The sequence below is a fragment of the Canis lupus genome, chromosome 4, assembly GCF_048164855.1.
Source record: "Canis lupus baileyi chromosome 4, mCanLup2.hap1, whole genome shotgun sequence".
NCBI classification, from domain to species: domain Eukaryota; kingdom Metazoa; phylum Chordata; class Mammalia; order Carnivora; family Canidae; genus Canis; species Canis lupus.
The window spans coordinates 87,622,485-87,647,396 of record NC_132841.1 but is presented as its reverse complement, the minus strand read 5'-3'; the positions used below and the strand labels follow the sequence as shown (position 1 = coordinate 87,647,396).

The window sequence follows — 24,912 nt, the reverse complement described above, 5'->3', positions numbered from 1 at the left end:
TAAAATTTAGCAATATCTCACTTTACTGTCTGCTTACATCTCTGCTATCTGAATCCGTCCCTCCCACAGCAGGCAACGAGCCTTCCCGTGTCCCAGCGATAGCACAAAGCAAGGGAGAGTCAGCTCCTAGAACAAGCTAGTGTTCTTAGGATTTATTATTGGTGAATGTAAGTTATGTAAGTGAAGAAATGTTCCAAATGGTCAACAGGGGCAGAAAAATGGGAGCCGTATGCTCTCTTCCCTCTCCCTCACCCACAGAGAAGGCTCTCACCATCAGCTCTAACACTGAGCTGTTTGTAATCCACCCTGAGGTTCTCTGCTCGCTGTGTTTTTTGTATTAGTTCAGTCTGCTCCCATCTGCTGCCTAGGCTAAGGGCAGCCAAATGCTTGTGATCAAATATTCCGAACAGTACATGCCCTGCAAAGATACTGTGCAATTACAAGTTAAAGCATTTTTTTTGTTATAAGCATTTTTGTTACATTTTTAAAATATTTTTTTTAATTTATTCATTTGAGAGAGAGACAGAGGGAGAAGCAGCAGCAGACTCCCCACTGAGCAGGAAGCAGGAATGGGGGCTCGACCCCAGGACCCCGAGATCATGACCTGAGCTGAAGGCAGATGCTTAACCATCTGAGCCCCCCAGGCGCCCCAGGATTGATTTATTTTAAGGAGAAAGAGGGAGACAGAGAGTACGTGCCACAGGAGCTGGGGGAGCAGCAGAGGGGGAGGGAGAGGAACAATCCCGAGCAGACTCCACGCTGAACACAGAGCCCGATATGGGGGTGGATCCCACAACCTCGAGATTATGACCTAAGCCAAAACCAAAAGTCAGACACCCAACCAACTGGGCTACCCGGGCACCCCCCAAGCATATATATTTTTCAATACCATGTTATTTGTAAATATTTTATGTACCTCATAAATCATGCAAAGAAATTCTAAATGTAGAGAGAAAATAGATATAAGCGTCTTTAGTAGTACAAAAACCCCAACAACCTAAAGGCCTATCGATAAACAGTTAACTGAAGTTTGGTGCAATGAGATTCCATGCTGCTGCTAAAAAAGATGAGGTTGTCATAAAAATCTTCCCATGATATGGTGAGCTAAAATGGAATACAAAAGGTGTTTAGTCCTATTTATGTAAAAATATACATTTGTAGATTGATGAAGACATCTGGAAAGATATGTAGGAAGACAGGGAAACGGGGCAACCCAGGTGGCTCAGCGGTTGAGCGCCTGTCCTCAGCCCAGGGCTTGACCCCGGGGTCCCGGGATCGAGTCCCACATCGGGCTCCCTGCATGGAACCTGCTTCTCCCTCTGCCTGTGTCTCTGCCTCTCTCTCTGTGTCTCTCATGAATAAATAAGATCTTAAAAAAGAAAAAAAGAAGACAGGGAAACTTAGAAGAGGGGAGTGGGGGGAAGAGGAAGGAGAAGTATCTCAAAGGATCTACACTGAATCATGGTTTTTCTCCCCTGGTTTAAGGAAACAATGAATATTTTCCATTTTATTCCTTTTGCTTGTCCGTGTTTTCCGTTTTTCAGTAACAAGGGCATACATTGCTCTTACAAGAAAAAAAGTTATTTTAAATACAAAAAAAACAGTTGACTTTTTAATGGAAGCGGAATTTTTCTGTGGCTTCTGTCATTAATGAAAAGTATCTTAAAAAAAAAAATCTGTGCTCTTTCACCTGGGAAACAAGGCCTTCCGAAGCACATCCCCAGCGGACCTCTCCGCTCCGGATCTGCTCTTGAGCCAACCCACTAACAGTCTCGGTCTTTGAGGAGTTAACTCTTTGGTAGCAGACAGGTGCTGGTTGCAAGGAGGAGGAAAAGAACACCCACGTGAGCCTTCCCTTCACCCAGTGACTCAAAAGTGTAGGGAGTCCCTTTCCCCACCTTCCTCCTCTCCCACCAGACTTCCAGTGTTGCCAACAGAGAACGTTTGCCATGAAAATTCAGGGTACATATTATGCACTTTGCAGAAGTAGACTAGTGGTATGGAACTACTATCAAAGCCAGTATATTTTTGGAATGAGGTTAAAAAAGAACATTTTTTTCTTTAGATTAAAAAAAAGAGAGAGAGAAAAAAAAAATCAAGGGATCAAGTGACCCTGTGTGTATGTGGTGTGAATCACAGCACTCAGCAATGATGGAAAATGTGATGAACGGTGGCCGTGTACGCGCTAATGAGAGAGATGGTCCCCTCTCTCTTGCTCTCTGGTTGGCGGAATCATACTGAGACTTGGCCTAGATCGGTGACTTTCAGAGCAATGAAAACTCCCCCCCCCCAAATGCTATAACAGACTTTAGTATATCAAAGACACAATAACCAAAAAGCATTACTCAGGCTGAAAGGGGCGGGCAGGGCACGGACACAGGACCTCAATCCCTCCCCCCCAAAGGCAGCCCCTGAATCGCGTCCTTGGAAATTCAGAGTTGCTCAAGATACCGTGGAAAAGCTGTGACCTAGATCATCAGCCCGAAAGAGAAAGTGGGAACCTTTTTCCTCCGTCTCTTTTCATAATAATGAGAACAGAATCAACCCAGTTACCCATTTTATCCTTTTACTTTTTTAAGCTTAGCACATGGAGTGTTTTCTTCAAATTTCTTCTCATCCAGAAATAGCTGGCACTCTCACACCAAGACCCAGAGCCCCCAAAGTCCCTGCCCTCCAGCTTTTCTGCTCGACCTTCACCCTTTTCTGGGGGTATCACTGCAGTCAACCTATCTCCCGGCCTAGGACAGTCCCCAGCTGCACCTCGTGTCCTGGTATGATTAGTAACAGACCCCTTCGTGCTCATCAATGTACCCGTTCAGGCCACCAACTGCAGGACCCACTGCCTCACCATGTCTTAGCCCTATTTGTTGGGACTTCCTCTTTGTGCATCTGTGCTGTGGGGTCACATAATTTGTTACCATCTCAATAGGGACCCCGCCTGGACCCAGCTTTGCCACAGACACTCAGGTTGGCCAGCGGGTGCCGCTCACACCTTTCCAGTCTGGTCCGTGCTACAGCCGCCATCTCACCCTGCCGTGGGTTGAGCTGGGCCCCACCTCCAAAGTGGTGTGATGAAGCAAAGCTGCCTGGAAAGGATGGTTTAGATATGACACAGCGCAGCTGCCCAGGGGATGCTGGAGAAGCCGGCCGGCCTGGAAGTGAGGAGATGGCCAGGAGGGGAAGGACAGCAATATGGGGGAAGAGTCAGCAAATGGCAGGAGGGGAAAGGGGGTGAGGGGGTGGGGTAGAAAAGCTAACAAGGAACACCGTAAAGCTCAGTCAAGAGCCTCCGAGAGGGGCGTCCTGCGCCAGCTGGTCTCTATGGGGGCATCGGAAAGCCTTCCGGATCAAATGTTTCTTTAAAAAAGTTCATCATGCAGTAGACGCTTGAACAACATGGGTCCACTTATATGTGAAATTTTTCCCGACAAATATGGTACAGGACTGAAAATGTATTTTCTTTTCTTTTTAGAGAGAGACCGTGTAAATAGGAGGGAGGGGTGGGGGAGAGGGAGAGGGTGGGAGAGAATCTCAAGTAGACTCCGTGCTCGGCGCAGAGCCGATGGGGGCTCGATCCCACGACCCCGAGATCACGACCTGAGCTGAGATCAAGAGTCGGACACCGCCGACTGGGCCCCTCAGCCACCCCTTATGATTTCCTTAACGACACTTTCTTTTCTTTGGCACTTTGTTGTAGGATCACAGCAGATGACCCATAGAACACACAACATACGCTTTAACCAGCTGTTCGTGTTATCGGTGAGGCCTCTGGTCCATAGTAAGCTACTAGCGAAGTTTTTGAGGGAGTTACAAGTTCTAGCTGGACTTATCAGCTGCGTAGGGGACCGGCGCCCCTAACGCTCACTTTGTTCGAGGGTCAACTGTCTGTTGTTCATTTTTAATTTGTGATACTTCGGAGTTAACGGCCTCTGGGATCCAAGAAGCAAAGCGTGAACCCTGCAGAGGAGCCTGCGGAGGAGCCGCGGGTTCACAGCAGGACGCCGGGCAGGCGGCTGGGGCAGAGGAGCGGGGTGGCCGCCCACACGGGTGGGGGAGCAGCAGGAAGCCCGGACGGAAGCCAGGTGGGCGGGCAGGTGCCGGGGCCTCGGCGTCCCGTCGCCCCGCGTCCCGCGTTTCCTGGGGCCCACTTCACTGCCCTGAGCACGGCCCCCGCAGACGCTCCGTGGGAGCCGCTCTCCGAGGGCCCCGGGGCACCTGCAACTGGGTCCTGTCCCCCCACCTCCTCAGGCCTCCCCGCAACAGCTGGGGAGCATCCCGCCGACTCCGTCCTCTCTCCCTTCTCCCACCCGACCCCAACCTCCCTACACACGCGCACGCGCGCGCACGCACACACACGAAAGAAAAAGGAAAAAATAGAAGAAAAAACCTTTTTATAAAACTCCAGGAGGAATACACACGCTGGTAAAAATCAAAGCCGGCCGCTCTCCTTGGTTCAGGCGCGGTCCCCAGCACACGCCCGGCCTCCTGACAGCTCCAAGTCCTCGTGAGCGGCTCCGGGGTGAACGGGCTCCACCGAGGGTCTCTGGTTCCAAGAAACTCAGAGCACGCAGCCGTAGGAGACCAGGAACCCTGGCGGGCCCCGGCGCCCGAGCAGGAAATGGAAAACTTCTAAGGCCATGAACTGCAGACACGGAGGCCTGTGTGGACGGGAAGGCCGGGGGGACCCCGCAGGAGCGGCACCTGCTCTCTTGAGCTCAGAAGTCTAATGGGGACGGAGCAACCACAACCCGTTTAGGGCTTGCGGGACACTTTTGTTGTGTGTTGACCTTCCTTATCAGATTTTGCTTTTGTCAGTGTTAAAAATCAGTTTTCATTCCTTAAATAGCAACTGATAAGATGCCTCCTGGCTATACACTCACCCAGTATTGTGTGGAGAGGCCACACTGAAGCCAACACTTCTCAGCTTAACGGTCCCTACGACAGTTCGTTTGTTCTTTGTTTTTTTTAAGATTTTATTTATTTATTAATGAGAGACACACACAGAGAGAGAGAGAGAGAGAGAGAGGCAGAGACACAGGCAGAGGGGGAAGCAGGCTCCATGTAGGGAGCCCAACGTGGGACTCGATCCCGGGACTCCAGGATCACGCCCTGGGCCGAAGGCAGCGCTAACCCGCTTGGGCCACCTGGGCTGCCCTCATCATCATTTCCATCTGAGTTCTGAGGTTACGGGTGGGTGACCAGGACGCCTCCGAGGCCCTTAGCGCCACGCGCCATGTGGCACCCGGTGGCCTTGGCTGGGTGACCTCCCCCTGCAGACCCAGCCTGAGGGATGAGGGATCTCCCCAGACACCGAGGAACCTCGCCTCCAGGCAATGGGGTTTGGGGAAATGTGCTGTCGGGCAACATCCTGCAGCCTCTCGGTGTCTGCGGAGGAGCCAGGCCCCCGAGAAGCACCAGCAACAAGGAGAGCTGGAGCCAGCTGGTCCCGGTGGGTGGGACAGAGGGGAGCCCTCAGGCACCTGGCGCCCCACGGCCTCGCGGGTCACGGCTCCGTATGCCTCAACCCCCGGCTGATGAAGATGCACCTGGTCCCTCAGGAGCGTGGGGAGCGTGGTTTGCCTCCCTCCGGCCGCAGGCAGGGTCCCGGGTCCCGGGTGTCGGATCACCAGCACGGCAGCAGGTGTCAGAACTAGACACGGGCCCAACCGTGAGCCCTAAGGACCTCGGGGGAGGCCCGGATTCCAGTGAGGCCCTGGCGCTGCTCACGCCCAGTCCTGGCACCCAGGGCTCCTCCCCGGGAGCACACACAAACTTGTTTTAATACATGTTTAGATTTGGGAAGAATTTGAGATTTGCAGAAGCGGGACGAAGATATACAGAGGGCTCCCCGCCTCCTTGTCCTGGGTGGACATCTGTGACGCCAGGACATCTGTCACCACTAAACCCCAGCGCCGGGGCGTCACTACGGATGAAGCTCCAGACTTCACTCGCACCTCACCAACCCCGCCCACTGGTTTTTCTCTTCGGGAACCGCATCTCAGCATCTGGGGCCCCCCGTGGCACTCAGCTGTCACATGTAGTTGGCCACCTGTGGTCTGCTCAGCCCTGCCGGTCCCTCACCTTCGTGGGGCTGGAGAGGATTCTGGAGAACACCCCTCAATTCGCTGGTCTGGGGTTTTCCTCATAGTTAGACTGGGATCGTGGGCTTTAGGGGAAAAGGCGATGGACATGAAGGGGCCTTCCCCTCACGGCAGGTCAGGGGCTCATGATGTCCAGGTGACTGCTTCCTGGTGATGGCAGCGGTTCGCGCGGCTCTGGCAGCGTCCAGGTCTCTCCACTGCGAGGTCCCCATTGGTCCCCTCCAGGCTGCGGGATGGGGGCCGAGGCCGAGTCCAGGTCTCTGCACTGTGAGGTCCCCATTGGCCTCTCCATGCCGCGGGATGGGGGCTGAGGCCGGGCCAAGCAGGAGGGAGCGAGGCCCGGGGCAGGACAGCAGGGTTTGGAGTCTCTCTACGAAGCACCTCCGTCACCTCCCCGACCGCGCACCCCATCCATCCATCGTGTCGCCGAGGACTCACCGATCCAGCCCTGTCACGGGTCACGCTGTCCCCGCGGCTCCAGCCTCATGCGGGTTTCCGCCCACCTGCCCTCTCTGCTGACCCCCCCAACCCCCGGGAGCTGGAGAGGCCGCCTCACCGCCCTCTTGGCGCCACTCCCCTCACCTTCCCAGCCCCGGCCTGCACCGTCCGCTGAGCCCGGGCCACCGCAGCGGCCCCAGGACCCGCGACACTCCCTGCTCCTTCCCACTCCACGTCAGCAGCGGCCAGGAGGGGACACCAGGCCCCGAGCCGGCAGTCACGGGTGGCCTGGCCCCAGCAACAAAGGCCCGAGTGAGCGCCCACGTCCAGGGACGCATGCACAGCGGCGCGGTGTGCACCCCTCCTGGGCGTGAGCAGCATCCCCGGGGCGAGCGGAGAGCACGTGCGAGCCTCGTCCAGGGTGTCCCCGTGAGAGCCGTTCACGACCTGCCCTGTTTCGTCCCCACCCTGATGAGACCTCCAGGGTCAAAGTCAAGCTCAGGTTTCCCTTCCGGGTGTGCTGCTTGTCCTTACCTTTCATGTTTCTTTCCTGTTGTGAGTATTAGAGGAAGTTCACGGTCTAAAAATGGAAACGACACTTGGCTGGGTTACCTGCACCTACTTTTAGCATCAAACCATGGCAACGCCACACACGGTCCCTCATAAATTTCTGTGGCGCATCCACACTGCCAGATGCCGCTTTCAATCCACTTATTTATACCCAATGAGAATTGTTTATATCAAACGTGACTTAATGAGACCATGAAATCACAAGTCGTACCGAAAACAGCAGAGGGTAATGACTCGTCTGGGACCCCCCACCCCCGATCCAGCTTCCGTGTCCGTCACGAGCAGTTAAAGTCCAAAATCACCTCAAGTCCTAAATACAAGTGAAGAGCAAGGGACACGCCATGTCGGAGGCTGGGACACAGGACAGGAAGCACCGGCTGCAGAGAGATGTGCGAGAGGGGACACTGTGGGTACGCGGGTTTTCCAGGAGGACGAGTCTCCTTGTCCCATGAAAACACAACTGCCATCAAGTAAGGAGAGGGACAGGGAGTCTCACCAAGACGAGAAGGAGGTGTTCCCAGGCCCTTCACTATTTACAGACCCTGAACAAAAGCAAGGCTCCTCCCAGGAGGGCTGTTATCAGGGTTCATTCCCAAAGGGGGACCTGGCGGGTAACAGTCATCCCTTTAAAACATGCTTTGTGTTTACTTGAACTTATCCCTGAAAAAGAGGATGTGGCCACATGCCTGTGCTCTAAGCTGGTCATACACTCGGGCTGTGCATTCAATTTCTATTCATTCATTCATTCATTCATTCATTCATTCATAAGAGACCTGGAGAGAGAGGCAGAGACACAGGCCGAGGGAGAAGCAGGCTCCCTATGGGAAGCCCAATGTGGGACTCAATCCCAGGACCCCGGGGTCACGCCCTGGGCCGAAGGCAGGTGCTCAACCACTGAGCCCCCCGGGGGCCCCTGTGTGTTCAGTTTCTTTACTGTGAACAGAAAAGTGCCAGGGGAAGAGGAACGGCAGAAATGACACCCATCAATGTGAGTCTGGGAAGCTCTTAGATGTCATAGAGGTTACCTGATGGAATTGGTAAATAAAAATAACAAGTAACATAATTAAAGAGAAAGAAAAAGGCATTTATCAGATTTCATACTTACTTGGGGGGTGTGACCTCACAATTGAAGGGGCGGTTACTGTAAATACGCCTTCCGGAAATTGATTTTAAAAGAGGTGGGGGAGGGTAGCCCCAGTGGCGCAGCAGTTTAGCGCCGCCTGCAGCCCAGGGCGTGATCCTGGGGACCTTGGATCGAGTCCCACGTCGGGCTCTCTGCATGGAGCCTGCTTCTCCCTCTGCCTGTGTCTCTGCCTCTCTCTCTCTGTCTCTATGAGTAAATAAATAAAATCTTTAAAAAATAAAAAATAAAAAATAAAAAATAAAAGAAGTGGGGGGATGGGGGAAAGAGGGGATGCGGGTGAAGGAGGGCACCTGTCGCGAGCACCAGGCGATGTGTGCGGGCGTGGAATCACTACGTTTACACCTGCGACTAGTGTAACACTGTGTGTTAACTACACTTGAATTATACTAATACAAAAAAAATAAATTTACTGAGAAAGTGATATAGTAAGTGGTTGTCCATGATGGAGACTGGCGGACAGGTCGGTGGCTGCCCGAGGCAGGGGGTGGAGAGGTTGGGTGAAGGCAGGCAAAGTGCACAAACTTCCAGTCACAGGACAAAGCAGTCCCGGGAACAAAGCGCAGCATGATGACGGCAGCTAACAATACTCTAGATTCGTTAGGAGAGGAGATTTGAAGACTTCTCATCCCATGGAAGAAAAATCTGTAACTACATGCGATGATGGGTGTTAACTAATCTTACTGTGATCATCATTTTGCAAGGATACATATCGAACCATTATGTCGTAATGTGAAGCTCACACAACGTTCTACATCAGTTATATCTCAGTAAGACTGGGGAAAAAGATAAAACAAAACAAAAAAAATGGGCCGATCAAAACAGTTGTTTATGGCTTGGTTGGTGTGACTTCCGGCGACCGATTTTCTCAAGTCCTCCATCACCATCTCAGGAGTGATGACAATTTATTCTGGCAAATACGTTACTCTCAGAAAGTGGCCCTAGTTTAAATAAAATGGACGTGAGGGGAGGAATAGCAGCATTTTCAAGCTAACATGGGACGTAAACGTGAGTTTATATTATGAACCTAACTAAATCAGAGAACAGTGGTTTTTCCAGTGGTCACGATCACTACGAGTAGAACGGGCCCTTTAAATTCATATGCCCGGAAGCCCATAAGATCCAGGGGGCCAAAAGCTCTTTTTGGATCCCGGCAGCCGGGAGGGTACCCCACAGCCAAGGTCCCCCCTGGCTGGCACACGCCGCTTTCTGAGTGGAAGGGAAAGTCATGGGGGGGGGGCGGACAGCTAGCTGTGGCTGTTGAGCAGGACCTGCTCTTGGTGATGGAGGGAAGCCCAGGGCCAGCTGGGGCGAGAGCCGGCGTGGCCTCAGGGAGAGGATGCTGGGGGAAGGGGTGCCGGGGACGCACCCCAGGAAGGGAGCCCCGCAGTTCTACTGATGGACACAACTTAAGAGACACACAGAGTGGAAGCCAGGAGAACCCCCATCTACTCACTTGAACACTCAATTCTTTTTTTTTAAATATGTTATTTATTCATTCATGAGAGACACACAGAGAGAGGCAGAGACACAGGCAGAGGGAGAAGCAGGCTCCACGCAGGGAGCCCGACGTGGGACTCGATCTGGGACCCTGGGGTCACGACCTAAGCTGGAGGCAGGTGCCAAACCGCTGAGCTCCCCACAGATTCCCCCCTGAACACTCAATTCTGAAGCAAATCTACTGGCAACAGGGTGCCTGACATACCAAATGGGTGGAAGACCTTTCTGTCAATGGCCAGACAGTATTTCCAGGTTTGTGGGCCGTATGGTCTCTCCACAACCACTCAACCCCGCTGCTGTTAACACAGACAATACGTAGGGATGCGTGCAGGCCGTAGTTTGCCAACCCCTGTACTTTACACGCATGCACACCCCCATGAATTATAAAAGAATGTGTGTCTGTTTATGATTGATTAAAGGAAACCAGGTGGAAAGAACTATTACCCCCAGATTACTAGTGATTATCTCTATGATTGTCTCCTTTTGTCTGCACTCTTTTGTGTATTTTCAAGACTTTTCCCATGTGTGTATTCCTTTTGTAATCAGGTAAAAATCTACAAATTAAAAGAAGCAAAGTCTAAAATTCTACTTTTAAAGTGCACAAAGGAAAGCCAAGATTTCTGGGAGTCTGTGCTTGGGTGTCATCTCACTGATCTTTTTTTTAAACTGATTATTTAATATAAAAATACTCATTAAAAAGGCCATCAGTAAACAAGCTTTACGTCGGTGGCTGACAAGAAATAAAACTGTGGCTGTTTTTCCGAGAACCAGCGGGTGCCCGTGTGAGGAATGGGGAAAGTTGTTTTTTACTGCATTGGCTGAGTCCCTGGAAAAGATTGCATCTTGAATTAGCAGCTTGACTGTCTGCTGTGCGGATAAATATTGTGTTGCTAGGACGAGACCGTCCCGCCACGTGGGTCACCCTGCACAGTATCAGCCTCTGGTCGGGTCAGGTGCAAATCAAAGCAGCGGGCCTTGCTGTCAGGCAAGTCAACAAAGCAGAAACACCCTTTCCAAGTACCAGCCTGAGTCCGTGAGGTCGCCGTCCCACCCAAGATAGCTGAGGGCTCCGGGTGGCCACGCCGCAGCAGGCCGCACCTCAGGGCAGATGTCTTGTGTCCCCGCGGCGGCAGCTGCCTTAGTGAACTATCTCAGGCCCGTAGGCGCACCAGGGCACGCTGCCCGTCCACCCGGAGAAGCTGCGGCGTCCTTCGGGCGGAACCACCCCCAGGCTCCCCTCCGGGCCCACCCCGCGCGGCGGCAGGTTCATCTTCAACCTGTGACTCGATTGGCCTCGGTGTGGTCTAAGCACAGGCTGTGTGGCTCGGCCTGCGTCCCGAGGGCTGTGCCGTGTACGGGGACGATCGTCCTCGGAAGGCCGGGCCACCCGGCAGCTGCACGTCCCCTCTGCCCGCCCCACCTCGGCCGCCCTGCCGGGGACCCTCACGAGCGGCTCCACGCCCGGCCCACCGCGCAGTCCGCTCCTGGGACACCCGCCCTAGCCAGTCCTCCGCGCCGCTGTGGGGTCTGGGCCCCAGCACAGGGCGCTGGTGACCACCGCCTGAGCAGTGGCATCTGGTCCCCTCACTGCGCTGGGCCCCTGTGCCCGTGAGCCCAGAGCCACCTGCCCTGGCTCTGGCCCCGCTCGATGGCGGGCTGGCCGGGCAAGCTTGGGCGAGTCACTTGACGTTTCTGGGCCGTCTCCTCTTCTGTCAAGTGGGATATCAGGAGGACTTGACACGGCATGTGTCCAGCAGTGAGGTGGCTGGATTCTGCGCCGCAGGCTGGGTGACAGTAGTCAGTCATGTGCGGAACTGAAGGGTTCACTTAAAAAAAACACCCAAGAGAGGAAGAGTTTCCGTCTCACCTTTTCCACGTTGCTCCCTCCAATCGCAATGGTCTTTCCTTTTTCAGATTTATTCAGATTATCGACACAAGGAAGGAAGGAAGGAACCTTCCAGATCTCCCGTTCCCCAATTTTGGGCCCCCCGTTACCGCCAGCCAGCCCACCCTTCGATGGCGAACGATCGTAACGGCAGCAGAGGAGGGTTTTCCATGAGCCAGGAGCTGCGGGCAGTGTTGCCTACGACCCAGAAGATGCGGGAGGAGGTAGAGAGACGCGGGGCCTGAGGTGTGCAGGCGGCTTCCTGCCCAGGCCGTGAGCCTGCCGGTGGCTGTGCCGGGGCTGTTCCCTGTCTTGGCCCCCCCGTTGCTCCCACCACAGTTCGAGACTCCTCACAGACCTTATAAATTACACGGTTTGGTGGCCAACTGCCGGCCAAGCGCTAGGAGGGCGCAGATCAAAAGTGGTCCCTGTCACCCCACGGGCCAGGCGGACAAATCCCCGAGAGGTTACAGCGCGGCGCGGGTGGTCGCTGCTGCTGGGATGGAGAGCACAGAGCGACGTGGACCCAGCAGGTGAGCGGGAGCCACGGGCCCGGGGGGCGGGCGGGCGGCACCCCTGGCGACTGGGGTCCCCCGGCTGTGCTGGGGTGCGGGCCCAGGGCTGGGGGCTGATGGCCACGGATGCCCATCAGCGGGGCCTGCAGGGCCATGAATGGGAAGCTCCATCGCCAGCACCCAGCAGGGTCCCTGTTCGCCGGCCAGGCAGTGGGCCTCATGCAGGGAGCAACCCGACTAGGAAGGCTTCCCCAGGGAAGGCCCCTTCCACCCCCCGGAAGCGCCCTTGGCCACGACGGCCCCAGGGATCGTGTCAGACCCTGCTCTGGCGCACGGGCTGTGGGGGGAGGGAGTGGACCAAGTCCCCCTCCGCCTTGGAAATCTCCCTTAAAAAGCGGACACAGGACGTTAGACACAGGCCCAGCAGGGTGCCTGCCAGCCGGTGGAGACCCCAGGACGTGGAATGTCACTGGCTTGTCACCCAACTCTCGCTCTCAAGGTGGCAATGCAGTTTTCTGGAACATCAGAGGTTTCGTCTCAGTTTCCTTGTGAGTGATCAAAAGGCACTGTTTTCCTTTTGTTTCCTCATGCGGAGTCTGCATGAAGACAACAAAGGGAAAGATGAGAGCAATGACCTAGAGATCATTTGAAACAGTTTCTACAGGGGCGTCTGGGTGGCTCAGTCGGTTGAGCATCCACCTCTTGGTTTCGGCTCACGGCCGCACGTGGCAGGAATCTGCTTGAGATTCTCTCCCTCTCCCTCTTCCCCCCGCTCTGCTCCTCCTCAGGCTCACACTCTCGCTCTTTCTAAAATAAATAAATAAATAAATAAATAAATAAATAAATAAATAAATAAATAAATAAAATCTTAAAAAGTGAAATTTGGAAGGCACCTGGGTGGCTCAGTCAGCTAAGTGTCTGCCTTGGGCTCAGGTCATGACCCCGGGGTCCTGGATCGAGTCCTGCATCGGGCTCCTTGCTTCTCTCTCTCCCCCTCTGCCCCTCCCTGCTTGTGTGCTCACACTCTCTCTCTCTCTTAAAACCTTCAAAAAAAATCTAAAAATATATACAAAGTGCACTTGTATGATCTGCGTATTTCTCAAGAAACTTCTGCGAATTACCTGACCATGAAGATAAGGCGTGAATTCTCTGCATGGTTGGAGCGACCACGCGGTAAGTCGGCCTTGACTTGACCTACAAGGGGGGCTTCCTTGGTTGCATCTTTGTTTTGTAAACTGTTCCAGCTCATGTAACACAGCTCATGGGTAAGACTGAGGTAAGCTTTAAAACAATGACGACTTTGAAGAGAGATAACGTGGAATCATTTCATCCCCAAAATTAATGGCAAGTCCCAACAGAGACACAAACATGATTGAAACATATGCCATCTGAAGTCACGGCATGTGGCGCTTGGGAAAGTTCTTAGAAAAGGTGAAGGAATGTTATGAAGACCCTCATCCTGGAATCTAGACTCAAGAGTCCAAGGGAATGGAGCGCATCCGTTAGCGGGTTGACAAGATGGACTCCAAAGTCTTAACCGCTCAGCCCAAGAGTCCGATCACTGCCCCGCTCCTCCCTACCTCCCAGGACAAGTGCTGAATTTCAACTGGGGAGGAGCTAACACACAGGCGGACCGGCCTGGAGGTCCCCGGGTCGAAGCCTTTCTTGACTGACGCTCAGGAGGAAGCAGACCTGTCTCTGTGGCCAGCAGCGGAGGTCCAACAGGGCGCTGAGGAGGTCATGGTGAGATTTCACCCCCTCGTGGGTCTAGAACTTGAATGACCCACAGGATCAGCCAGGGTTCCTGCTGGCGAGCAAGATGGCCTTACCCTGGCTGCTTGGAACAGAAAAGTCACCCACAAAAGGGGTAGCCCCGGGAGGCTGTAGGAGGGTGGCATCGCGAGTGCCGCCAAAACGTCAGCACAGAACCGCCCCAGCAGACTCACCAGCAGACGTGCTGGGCAGCCCACAGGCCGCGGCACACTCTAGAGCTCTGAGCCCTGCAACCTGGCAGAGGGCACGTGTCGATGCCACCCCCGCTAAAGGGATTCCTTCAAGCCCGCCTTCCTCATCGCCAGCTCCTGGCTCAGCACGGCGTCTGCAGTTCCCCAGCTTCAGGGAGGCCTGAGAGGGCGGGCGCCACCTCCTGCTGCGGGGAGGCCAGTCGCCCAAGGCAGCGAAGCCCCCTCCAAGGGAAGGCCCTTCAGAAGGTCTGGGCCGCCAGAGTGGGGGACACGGTCCCCTCCCTCCACCGATTTGCAGCAGGAACATTCCAGCAACAGCAGCAGCACCAACAGAAAATGAGCGTCAGAGTGTGTGCAGCCACGTCACGCGCTCCGACAAAGCCGTGTCACCTGGGAGCCAGCTGCTGCTTCCCACCTGCTGCGTTTCTCTTGCTCGAGATGGACCATCCAACGGCTGGGGCGGGTGAACGTTCTCAGGCCAGCTTTCCAGAAGAAACCTCTCTTCCCAGGCGTGGCCTCGACATCTGCGAGCCACTCACCTGTTCAGGGGGAGGGAGAAGCTCTCACTAAAGGCCCCGAGGCTGGACGCTGTTGACAGATCCCACACTCACTCCTTTCGCCTTCAGATAAGAAGAAATCTGCTTACACGTGGTGATGACAAGGGTGACAAAGATGATCAGCCTAAGACATGGCCTCATGGTCACCAAGCTGGCTCCGCCCCGGGCCCGGGCTCACCCACACTCACCTCCGACTTCCCTCCCACAGTGCCGGCAGGACACCCAGGCCTCAGGACACACGTGTCCCATCTCACGTCCTTTGTTACCTCGTCCCCATGGGAATCTTGAACCCCATGGACATGTCAGGGCATGCGCCACGGAAAACACATGACTCCTCCTGCAGCGGGACAGCCACCTTCTGGGGGCCTGGGGGTCGGTGCGCGGCGAGGAAGGTACCAACAAAAGGATGTCTGAGGCGGACGGTCTTGTAACTCCAGGCTTCCACGTTCCTCGTGGACTCTTGCTTTGGGAGAACCTTCTGGCAGACTGCGAGGACAGATCCCGCCTGGGGCCACGGCCACGCACCCTCGCAGCAGGAGAGAGCAAACCCGCGGTCTGAAGAGGGCCTCTCCTCTGTAGCTCAGCCCACAGTACATCACTCAAAGTGGCAGAAGGCCTGATCGCCACCGACTGCCCTTCTGGATTCTTCCCCGCTCTTCCTCCGACCAGCCCCACGCCACCCTCAGGCTGCCGGTCTCGTCACCCAGCACCTGAGGGTTCACCCCAAGCGGGACCGACTGGCTGGCCTCAGCCATATAAATGCAAGAAGCGCTCCTATTCCAGGAGCCCCTACGGGGCCAGGCTCCCTGCAGATTCCACGGGCTGGAATCCAAATCGAAGAGCGTTTCCCACCTACTAAAAGCAAAGCAATGAGGCCTGCAGATCTCCTAGCTCGCCCGGGCCCAGGCACCTGCTCAGAGGGCCGGTGGAGGGCATCGCAGTGAGCTTCAGAGCCAGGTCTGGGAATGCCTCCCCTGCTCTGCCCGAAGCTGTGGGGCCGGGCGTCCAGGCCGTCAGCAGGCCGCCAGCAGGCCGCCAGCTGCTCCACCTGCAGCAGCCACAGGCCGAGGCCGGGCCCGGGAGCGAGGTGTGCGCGGTGTGCGGTGAGGACCGCAGGCCAGACCTGTGGGCGCACACGCCACGTGGATAAATCCTCAGGCCTCGGGATATTCCCTGAACAGAGCAGAATTCAGCTCTCAGGTAGATTCCAGGATGTTCCTGGAAAAGAGCGCAGGGGCAGCTCGGCCCCCTCCTATTTCTGCATGTGTGAGGTCAGACACGGAGCTCCAGCAGAGCCCTGAGTCACCACGAGGGGCGAGGGCCGCGCGGCCCAGCCCTGGTGACCCCGAAACCTCAGCACCCCCACACCTAACACCAAGCAGGTGGCACCTGCCCTCCCCAAGGGCCAAGCCACCAGGCCCAGGGAGCCCGGGTGACTGCTCCCAGCAGCCGGGGGTTAGGCTCCGGGCTCCCCCAGGGAGTCTCGCTCTGAGCAGGGAGCGGCTGCAGATCAGGCCTCCAGGGACAGTGACAGCTAACGGGCACCGACTGTGTGCCACGCTGGGCTCAACGCCAGACCCGGTCGGGTTCACGCAGGCCTACTGAGCTCGACGACCACCCCCGAAGGTGAGCACGGCCAGGCGGGGAGAGGCGTGAAGCCGGGCTGTCTGGCCAGGATGCCCTCGCTCAGCAGCTCACCCCAGACCTGAAAAAGGAGCGAGAGCAGCCTTCTTCAAAGCAACGCTGAGGACGTTCGTCAGAACCCGTGGCGGGCGCATTCTGTGTTCCAAGACGTTTCAGAGGAGGCTGAAACCATCTCTTTGTACACGCAGCTCGGAACTTCACCATGAGGAGCCTCTGCGGAAAGGGCTGCGGACAGCCATGCGGCAGGACGGCAGGGGGAGGGGCGGTCGGCCTTCGGGGTCTCTTAGCAGGAGCCCGGGGGGGTCAACAAGTCTCTCTGCGGAGCCCAGGGGGGTCAACAAGTCTCTCTGTTCCTGACCCCAAGCCAGCGGGGACAGACCTCAGTGCCCAGTGACTAATCAGGTGATGGGCCGTGAAACACACCCCCGAATGTCCTCAGAGCCCAGGCATTTGCACCAGGAATCCAGAAATAAGCTGTCACCAAAGGGATGTGTGCCCTCTGGAAATAATTTCCAGAACATGTTTCGTAATCCAGGGCTGGGACTGGGTGAGCCAGACAGGAAAGGTCAAAAGGCAGCCCCTGGTCCTGCGGCGCCAGGCCTCACCTCCCGCTCGCCGGGTCCCCACACTAACTGCTGCCTGCTTGCTGCCCCGGCCCCGGCCCCGGCCCCCAGGTCCCCTCCCAACCACCACCAGGAAAGCCGACCGTCCCGGGACCTGTGTTCCATCGTGTCCCTTCACTGTCACCAAAGGCAGGTCCCATCACTTCCCGGACGTGAACACGTTTTGAGTAACTGTCAAAATTCAGTAAGTATTTCATTCACCAGACACTGAGATGTCGAGTCATTACTGGTACCAGGTTCTCCACTTATCAAATATGCCTGAAGTGAATGGCGTGTCTTAAAATAACTTTTTAGAGTAATGTTTGTTCAGGGTGGAAAATGTGTGGGACACTTTTAAATGAACAGATAATAACTATCCCCAAGGGAGGTACACATTCAAGTAAATTTTTTTTAAGATGTAAAATGCATTATAATTTACATATATATATAAATATATATTAAGATTTTACTTATTCCTGAGACACAGAGAGAGAGAGGCAGAGACACAGGCAGACGGAGAAGCAGGCTCCATGCAGGGAGCCCGACGTGGGACTCGATCCCAGGACCCCGGGGTCAAGATCTGAGCTAAAGGCTCCACCGCTGAGCCACCCGGGCGTTCCTATTCATTCTTGACTGCTTCCTTGGCTAGGACAGACATTCAGAAATTAAATTTACAAAAACTAGTTCTTTGGGGCCCTTTGTAGTGGAGATCTGGGGACCCAAAGCGAACAGCTTTCTCGCTCCGGCCGGGACCCCCCAAGTGAATCACTGACAGCTGTACTTCCGACGGCAACGGTCGCTGTCCGGCTGGTGCATTTTAGGCACCTGTGCATTTCTCAACAGCAAGTTAATTAGCTCATTATGCTTGTTTACTGAGCAGAGTCACTTACGAAGTCAAACGTTGATCCAAGTTGAGAGGACGGAGTGTACCCGCCCCACAGGGCAGGCGGTGAGGCTGGACTCGGAGCTCAGGACTGAGGTTTCTGGCACCCGGAAGCACAGGGCTTCTGCAGAAACAGGCTAGCCCTGAAGAACGCGATTCACCCCTAGCACGAACTCAGTTACGACGGAAAGGATCTTAAAAAGTGGGGAGCCCACCCGCTTCGGGTCCAGGCCCTCAGGAAACCCACACGCGCACTGGTGCAGGGGTCACTCCGTCACCGAAGATCAAACCTGGGGAAGATGCAGGCTCATTAGTACGGAGCTTGGACCTAACTGAGGGCCACATGAGGGGGTGGGGACAAGGAGGGTAGGAGCCTGTTGCAGACAAGCAGGGGTGCTGGGCACCCTCACCTGTCGGCTCACCCACGTTCCATGGAGCCAAAGACGATGTTTCTGGGCACAGGACGAAAGGACACGGGAGGACAGCTGGCCAGCGTCCTGGGGTCCGTCAGGGCATCCCCGAGCGCAGGGCTCATCTGACAGGGGTGAGTCAGAGCTGCAGGGGAGCAGCAGTTCGGTCAAGGGACAAGTAACCAGGCGTTTATGATGCGGCATCCCTGCGCCTGGGATTCTGGGACGAAGAGGCCGCGGCCCCGCGCTCGCACGTGTGCACACAGGACTGCGATCACGCTCCGTGTCGCTCAGCAGCTCGAGCCAACTGCCGCAATTTCGCCTTGACTTTGTCCCTAGAAACACAGACATGAAGCAACAGCACCCAAGCTCGACAATAAAAGCTAATCTACGGGTCTACGCCTGGGATAGCAGCTGCAAGGTGTTGGCTCTTGTTTTTCCTAAGAAGAAATGACTCATGGAGGCAACGACACGATTATTTTATTGAGATACAGTCGGGGTGTGTGTGTCCCGGGGCCATTACTTTCCGCAGCTGGGGGCTCGGGGCTGAAGGCAGAAAGGTGTGGAGTTTCTAAAACCGCAGCTTTATTGAGATGTGATTTACCGAGAATAAACTACGCGTTTTGAAAGCACAAAAATGTGGTGAGGTTTAGCGGCTGTTTGCACCCTTGAAACCCCATCAGAAGCAAGACACAGAGCATGTCCAACGCCCACCCGAGAACACCTGCCCACCTACGGGATCGCCTCCTTTGAAGTCCAACGCAGCCCGGGGCAGCCAGCGCTCTGCTGTCACTAGAGGGTAGTCAAAAGTCCCCGGGGAAAACGACACAGCCCACCTGACTCCTACCCGAAGGCGTCCGGGCAGGGGTGCTAAAGCGGGTGTGTACTTCCTGTCACCCACCTCCACGCAGCTGTGGCAGGTGACAGAGGACAGACCCGGGGTGCGGACACCTTCATCTCAGAGCCAGAGGAGCCCACCTTCCTCCGAGCACCCAGTCCTCTTTGGTTTACTGCTTTTATGACGTATAAACACCAAGGCGCAAAACCACCCCACAGGGAGTCAGCTCAGAAGTCAGGTCCGCACTTGCCCACCTTTGTACTGCACCTCCCTAACGGCTTTTTACTAAAATGAGAAATGCATTATTCCTCAAAGTCAAAGCACCTTTTAATTATTCCAACTCCAAGAAATGACCCCCGCTCAACACACATGAAAGGCATACCTCAGCAACACGGGCTGGTGTCAGAACAAGTTCTGGAAGCAGCTGCGGAACACAGAAAACCCCACGGCGTCTCCTGAGCGCGCCCACCTGTACTCTCATTCAAGTACTAGCGCTGACGGCTGCACCCGCTGTGCTTTGTTTTAAATAGCTGTGCTGGCGTGTAATCGACGTATAATAAATTGCATATTTAAAGAGCATTATTTGAGGGGTCCCTGGGGGGCTCAGTGGCTGAGCATCTGCCTTCGGTTCAGGGCGTGATCCCAGGTCCTGGGATCGAGTTCTGCATCGGGCTCCCTGCATGGAGCCTGCTTCCCCCTCTGCCTGTGTCTCTGCCTCTCCCTGTGTGTCTCTCATGAATGAATAAAATCTTTAAAAAAAAATAAAGTGCATTATTTGATAACCTTTGACATGCGTGTACACGCGTGACACCATCAAAACCACCGTACTCAACAAGGCCATCAGCCTTCTCAAGTCTCCTGGTGCCCTTCTGGATCCTTCCTTTCTGCCTTTCCCTGCACCACCCCCTCCCTTCCAAGGCAAAGACCGATTTGCTCCCTGTAACGACACAGCAGTTTGCATTTTAAGAATTTCATACAAGTGGAGTCATACAGCATGACTTTGGTCTGGCTTCTTTACTTCAGGGTAATTATTTTGAGAGGGGGTGAGGGGCAGAGAAGAGGCAGGGTGGATCCCTGGAGCCCCCGGATCATGACCTGAGCCCAAGGCAGATGCTTACCCACCTGCACCACCCAGGCGCCCCTCCTGTGAACCTTCCTAGACAAGACTGTACGGACATAGCGCCCATTTCTCAGGTAAACACCTAGGAGCGGACGGCTGAGCCACATGGTAGGTGCGTGTTGACCTTTCCAAGAACCAGCGACCGAGGCTGCCTAAGCAGACGTCTCTAACCATCTGACATTCATTCCCAGCAGCAGAATATGAGAACTGCAACGGCTCCATGTTGTCACAACACTCAGTATGGTCTTTTTAAATTTTGGCCATTCTGGGGTCCCCGGGTGGCTCAGCAGTTGAGCACCCGCCTTCGGCCCAGGGCATGACCCCGGGGTCCCGGGATCAAGTTCCGCATCGGGCTCCCTGCATGGAGCCTGCTTCTCCCTCTGCCTGTGTCTCTGCCTCTCTCTGTGTCTCTCAGGAATAAATAACTAACCTCTTTTAAAAACAAAGTAATTAATCAATTAATTTTGGCCGTCCAAATACGTGTAGTGGTATCTCACTGTGGCTGTAATTTGCAGTTCCAACAACTAATGATGGATGACACCTTTTTATGTGTTCATCTTTGTTAAAGTATCTGTTCAAATCATTTGGACTTTCAAAAACTGGGTTGCTTGTTTTCTTATTAAGTTTTAAGAGTTCTTTACATACTCTGCGTACAGATCTTTTCAGATACATGGTGAGTATTTTCTTCCAACCTGTGCCATGACTTTTCATTTCCTCAATACTGTCATAGACCAAAGGTTTTTTTTTAATCTTTTTTTTTTTTTAAGATTTTATTTATTTATGAGAGAGAGAGAGAGAGAGAGAGACCCAGGCAGCGGGAGAAGCAGGCTCCATGCAAGGAGCCCGATGCGGGACTCGATCCCGGGTCTCCAGGATTATGCCCCGGAATAAACTGCTGAGCCACCTGGGGATCCTCCCAATTTTTTTTTTTTTTTTTTTTTTAAGATTTTAGGTTTTTTTTTTTTAATCTTGAAGTCCAAGTTGTTAGATTTTTCTTTCATGGATGATGCCTATAGTATTATATCCAGGAAATCTGTCCTTAACTTGGGGTTATGAAGACCTTCTCCTGTGTTCTCTTCTAGAAGTTTCATAGATTTGAGCTCACATTTAGGCCTGCTTTAATGCCCTTGGAGTTAATTTTTATACATGACGCCAGGCACAGATCTAAGTTTATGTTTTTGCATACGGATATTCAACTTTTCTGTGCTACTTGTTAAAAAGCCATCTTCTCTCTGAACTGCCTCTGAACCTTTGCTGAAAATTAGTTGTCACATATATGTGAGTCTGATTTCTAGACTCGACTCTGTCCCGCTGATTTATCACTATCCCGTCGGGATTAGCACAGCTTTAAAATGAACCTACTCACTTCGTTTAGCCCATAAGGAGACAGGCCTATAAGATGAACTGCTTTGCTCAAAGTCCAAAGTTTCTTCCATCAGTGCCATTGTCATCTCCTAAGATTTAATTCTTTTAACATGTCAGGAGGAACTCTACACCAAGAAAAAAATTAGTTGATATGACAGAGATGAGCCTATTTTTACTAAAAATACAGCCTCGTCTTTGTGATGAAAACAAGCTTTAACAATACTAAAAGCAAACTTTTAACAAGAGAAAAGAAATAGGTCAGACACAAAAAGCATGACTCGTCTCTCCAACATGAAGACAGTCCCCTCCACACACCGTCAGAGATAGGGCTCCAACCGTCTCATAGCCTTGCACCGCGGTGACACCAAAGTCCTGTTTGCTTCCTCTTTATTGGCACGTGATGAAACCTTTTAAATGCTTATTTTAAATTATAACTATACGTTTCTTTGCCTGAGTACTGTTTAAAAGGTTATGTTCTAGAAGAGGAAATATAAGCGGGTTGACAGAGGATGCACTGAAACATGGAGACCAGCCCGCTGGCTCTGGGGAGCGACGGACATGGAAGTGTGGCCTCCATCACTTTGGTCAAGCTACTTACCCAAGTTCTGGCATCCTTGTCTTGCAAATGGGGCCACGACTTCCTGCCTCCTCAACGGCCATGAAGATAAATTAGGTAACGCTGAAGGCGTTTAGCACAGTGCCGGGCAATATTACGCGCTAATAGATGGCGGTTATTAACAGGTTATCAGCACCATCATTCAAGCTCCTCCCACCTCCTCAACCGCCCTTCACTGCACCCCAAGCTCCCCACCTGCTGCCTCTGATTCCTGGGGAGCCCTCAAAAGCTGCTTCTGTTCCTGGTAACTTTCTAGCCTCTAGTTCCTTGCATTTCTTGGGCCTAGCGTCCATGTCATACTCTGAGTCAAAATAAAGTAATCCCTTCCTTATTAATGCTAGATTGAGGGGTTCCTGTTGTGACCATAGAAGATTCCCTGGAAAGACAGATATATTAGAGACTGGTGGATCCCCATGTCCACAGTGCTAGCGCAGGGTCGTCTGGAGCACAGTCACTGCAGGCGGCCAAGCAGAAGGTCCTGGACCAGGTGTCCTGTTGGGTGAGGGCAAAATGTATCACATGGGCAGGGAGCTAACACCTGTACCCTGTGATGAGAGAATCTAAACCAAGTCCAGTCTTCACAGCCATGAAAAACAAAGCTATGCGATCCAATGACCAAAACCCTAAGGTAAACCAAAACAAAACACTGAAGTTTCCTTTGGTACTTTGGTTTTTTCACTGCACAAATCTTGAAATTTCATAGTCTTGATAAAAGAAACAATCAACTTTTTGAAAAGAGGTCCACTGTCAGGTGTAACACATTACCTCCAAGATGCTTTTATAGTTTAAATATGAGACATAATTATTACGGCTGATTGGAAAACATAAAATAGGGTGCTGATATCTATGAAAATAGCAGGCCCCAGTTTTGCGATATTAACTAATGTGTGCTTTCAAATAGCCCGCCCCTTCCTGTTTCTTATTATTGTCTTAGTATTATCATTTCAATGAGCAAAACAGAATCAATCTAAATATAATCATGGACTTCCTCCTCTCAAGGCATGATGTACCAATGAAAACTTTTTCTGATGCTGTAATACTTGCAGCTCTTTTTATTCTGGTGCCCGCAGGCCCTCTTTATGTAGAACAAACAGCAAACGTGGTCAGTCCTCTTAAGAATCGTTTGCAAATGGACAGCTTTGACTCTGTCTGACAATGTGCAAGTCTCCTGTTATTTCTACCACCTCTCTGACACCAGAGACCTTCTCCCTTGTTCCAACATCAAGGGAAATACAACAAAACCCTGACATAATATGAGGTCCTCTGCTAGATGTCCAGCAGAGCACCTTAGGCACAGCAGGCATCGACTAAGTCTTGGAAGAATGGAGCCATTGACTCATGCTCGAGACCCTGATAGGGAAAGTGACCCCAAAGTTGGAGCGGGAATCCGAAACAGCAATGCTCTATTAGAAACCTCTCCATAGGGTGGCCCTGGGAACTGTCACCTCCCCTTCTCTATTCACAGCCAAAAAACTGACATTGGTCAAATGTTTCACTCCTTCACAAATATCGTAAGAAGTCCAAGTGAAGCATTTCAGAGTCAGGCCCGGGATAAAAGATATTTTATGGCAAGAAAGCGTCGCTGGTTAATGAGCTCCTGAACAGGTAACAGGAGAATTTGGTTTCTTCTGAATACCTGAACATTTTTAATAAATTATATCTTCACTTTCATCCTCTCACAGAGCCTCGCACACAGTTGGTTCCCTTGTTAACTTTGCTGAATACCCATGAGTGTGCTGCCAACAATAGGAATTCATGATCCGAAAACAGTGACTCTTTCTAAGCCACCTACATTAATTTAGGCTCCAGATAGGTGGAGGATTTTGTCAAAGAATGTACCTGCTTCTTCTAAGTTCCCCTTTCAATATGTATAATGAGACCCTTCTGTAAATAAAAGATACAGAATACATTCAGTGCTCAGTCCTGTAACAGTAGCTTTTAGAAAGCCCCTCGGTTCTAGGGGCGCCTGGGTGGTTCAGTGGGTGAGTTGTCCCACTCTTGATTTCGGCTCAGGTCTTGATCTCAGGGTCGGGAGATCGAGCCCCATTGTCAGTCTCCACACTGAGCATGGAGCCTGTTTAAGGTTCTCTCCTTAAATAAATAAATAAATAAATAAATAAATAGTTCTCTCCTTTCCCACTGGCCCTCCCTACCCTACTTATACACCCATGTGCTTGCATGTTCTCTCTAAAATAAAACCAAAGAAAGCCCTTCAGCTCTGAATATATGAACACACACACAGATGTGCCACCATAATGTCAAATTTGCCAATAATTTCATATCCTCAAATTATTAGTGGGTGAAATTGCTTCAGTTTGGAAAGATAGAAGAATAACAAGGAATTGAGTAAATTCCTTAAAATTGGTGCTGGATAAAAATAATAATTATGGCCCCAACTCCAAAAAGCACCTATAAATACTAAGGGTTAAGAAAAGGTAAAGTTGCTATCTTCAGAAATAGAAAAACTGGACTTAGAAGATTTTATCCCATAAATGGAAAAAACACACAGAATCAAAAAATATTGTGAACATAGAATAAAAAGCAATATAACCATATGAAAAATATCCTAACTTAATAATAACAAACCCTAATGCCAGGTCAAATTATGAGTCCCAATTCTCCACTCCCTTGCCATGGCCTATGGTAACTGGATGTGTTTTCCCCCTTTTTGGTTCTGGAGTTGCTCACGTGACTTCCTTTGGCCAACTGGAAACTGGTAGGCAGAAGCCTGAAATGCACATGAATGATGGGGTTTGCCCTTTT

General features: G+C 52.6%; 1 protein-coding gene and 1 long non-coding RNA gene across 3 annotated transcripts in view; both read right to left on the bottom strand.

The window, feature by feature from the left end:
• Positions 1-24,912, bottom strand: part of RETREG1 (reticulophagy regulator 1) — a 121,294-nt gene that overhangs the window by 46,586 nt on the left and 49,796 nt on the right. The gene's annotated exons all lie outside the window — the stretch shown is intronic.
• On the bottom strand, positions 9,722-24,111 carry LOC140632743 (uncharacterized). Its single transcript, XR_012030437.1, has 4 exons — positions 18,211-24,111; positions 14,860-18,090; positions 13,272-14,653; positions 9,722-12,746 (listed from the first exon to the last, which is right to left on the bottom strand). It is a non-coding gene; the product is annotated as an uncharacterized lncRNA (long non-coding RNA).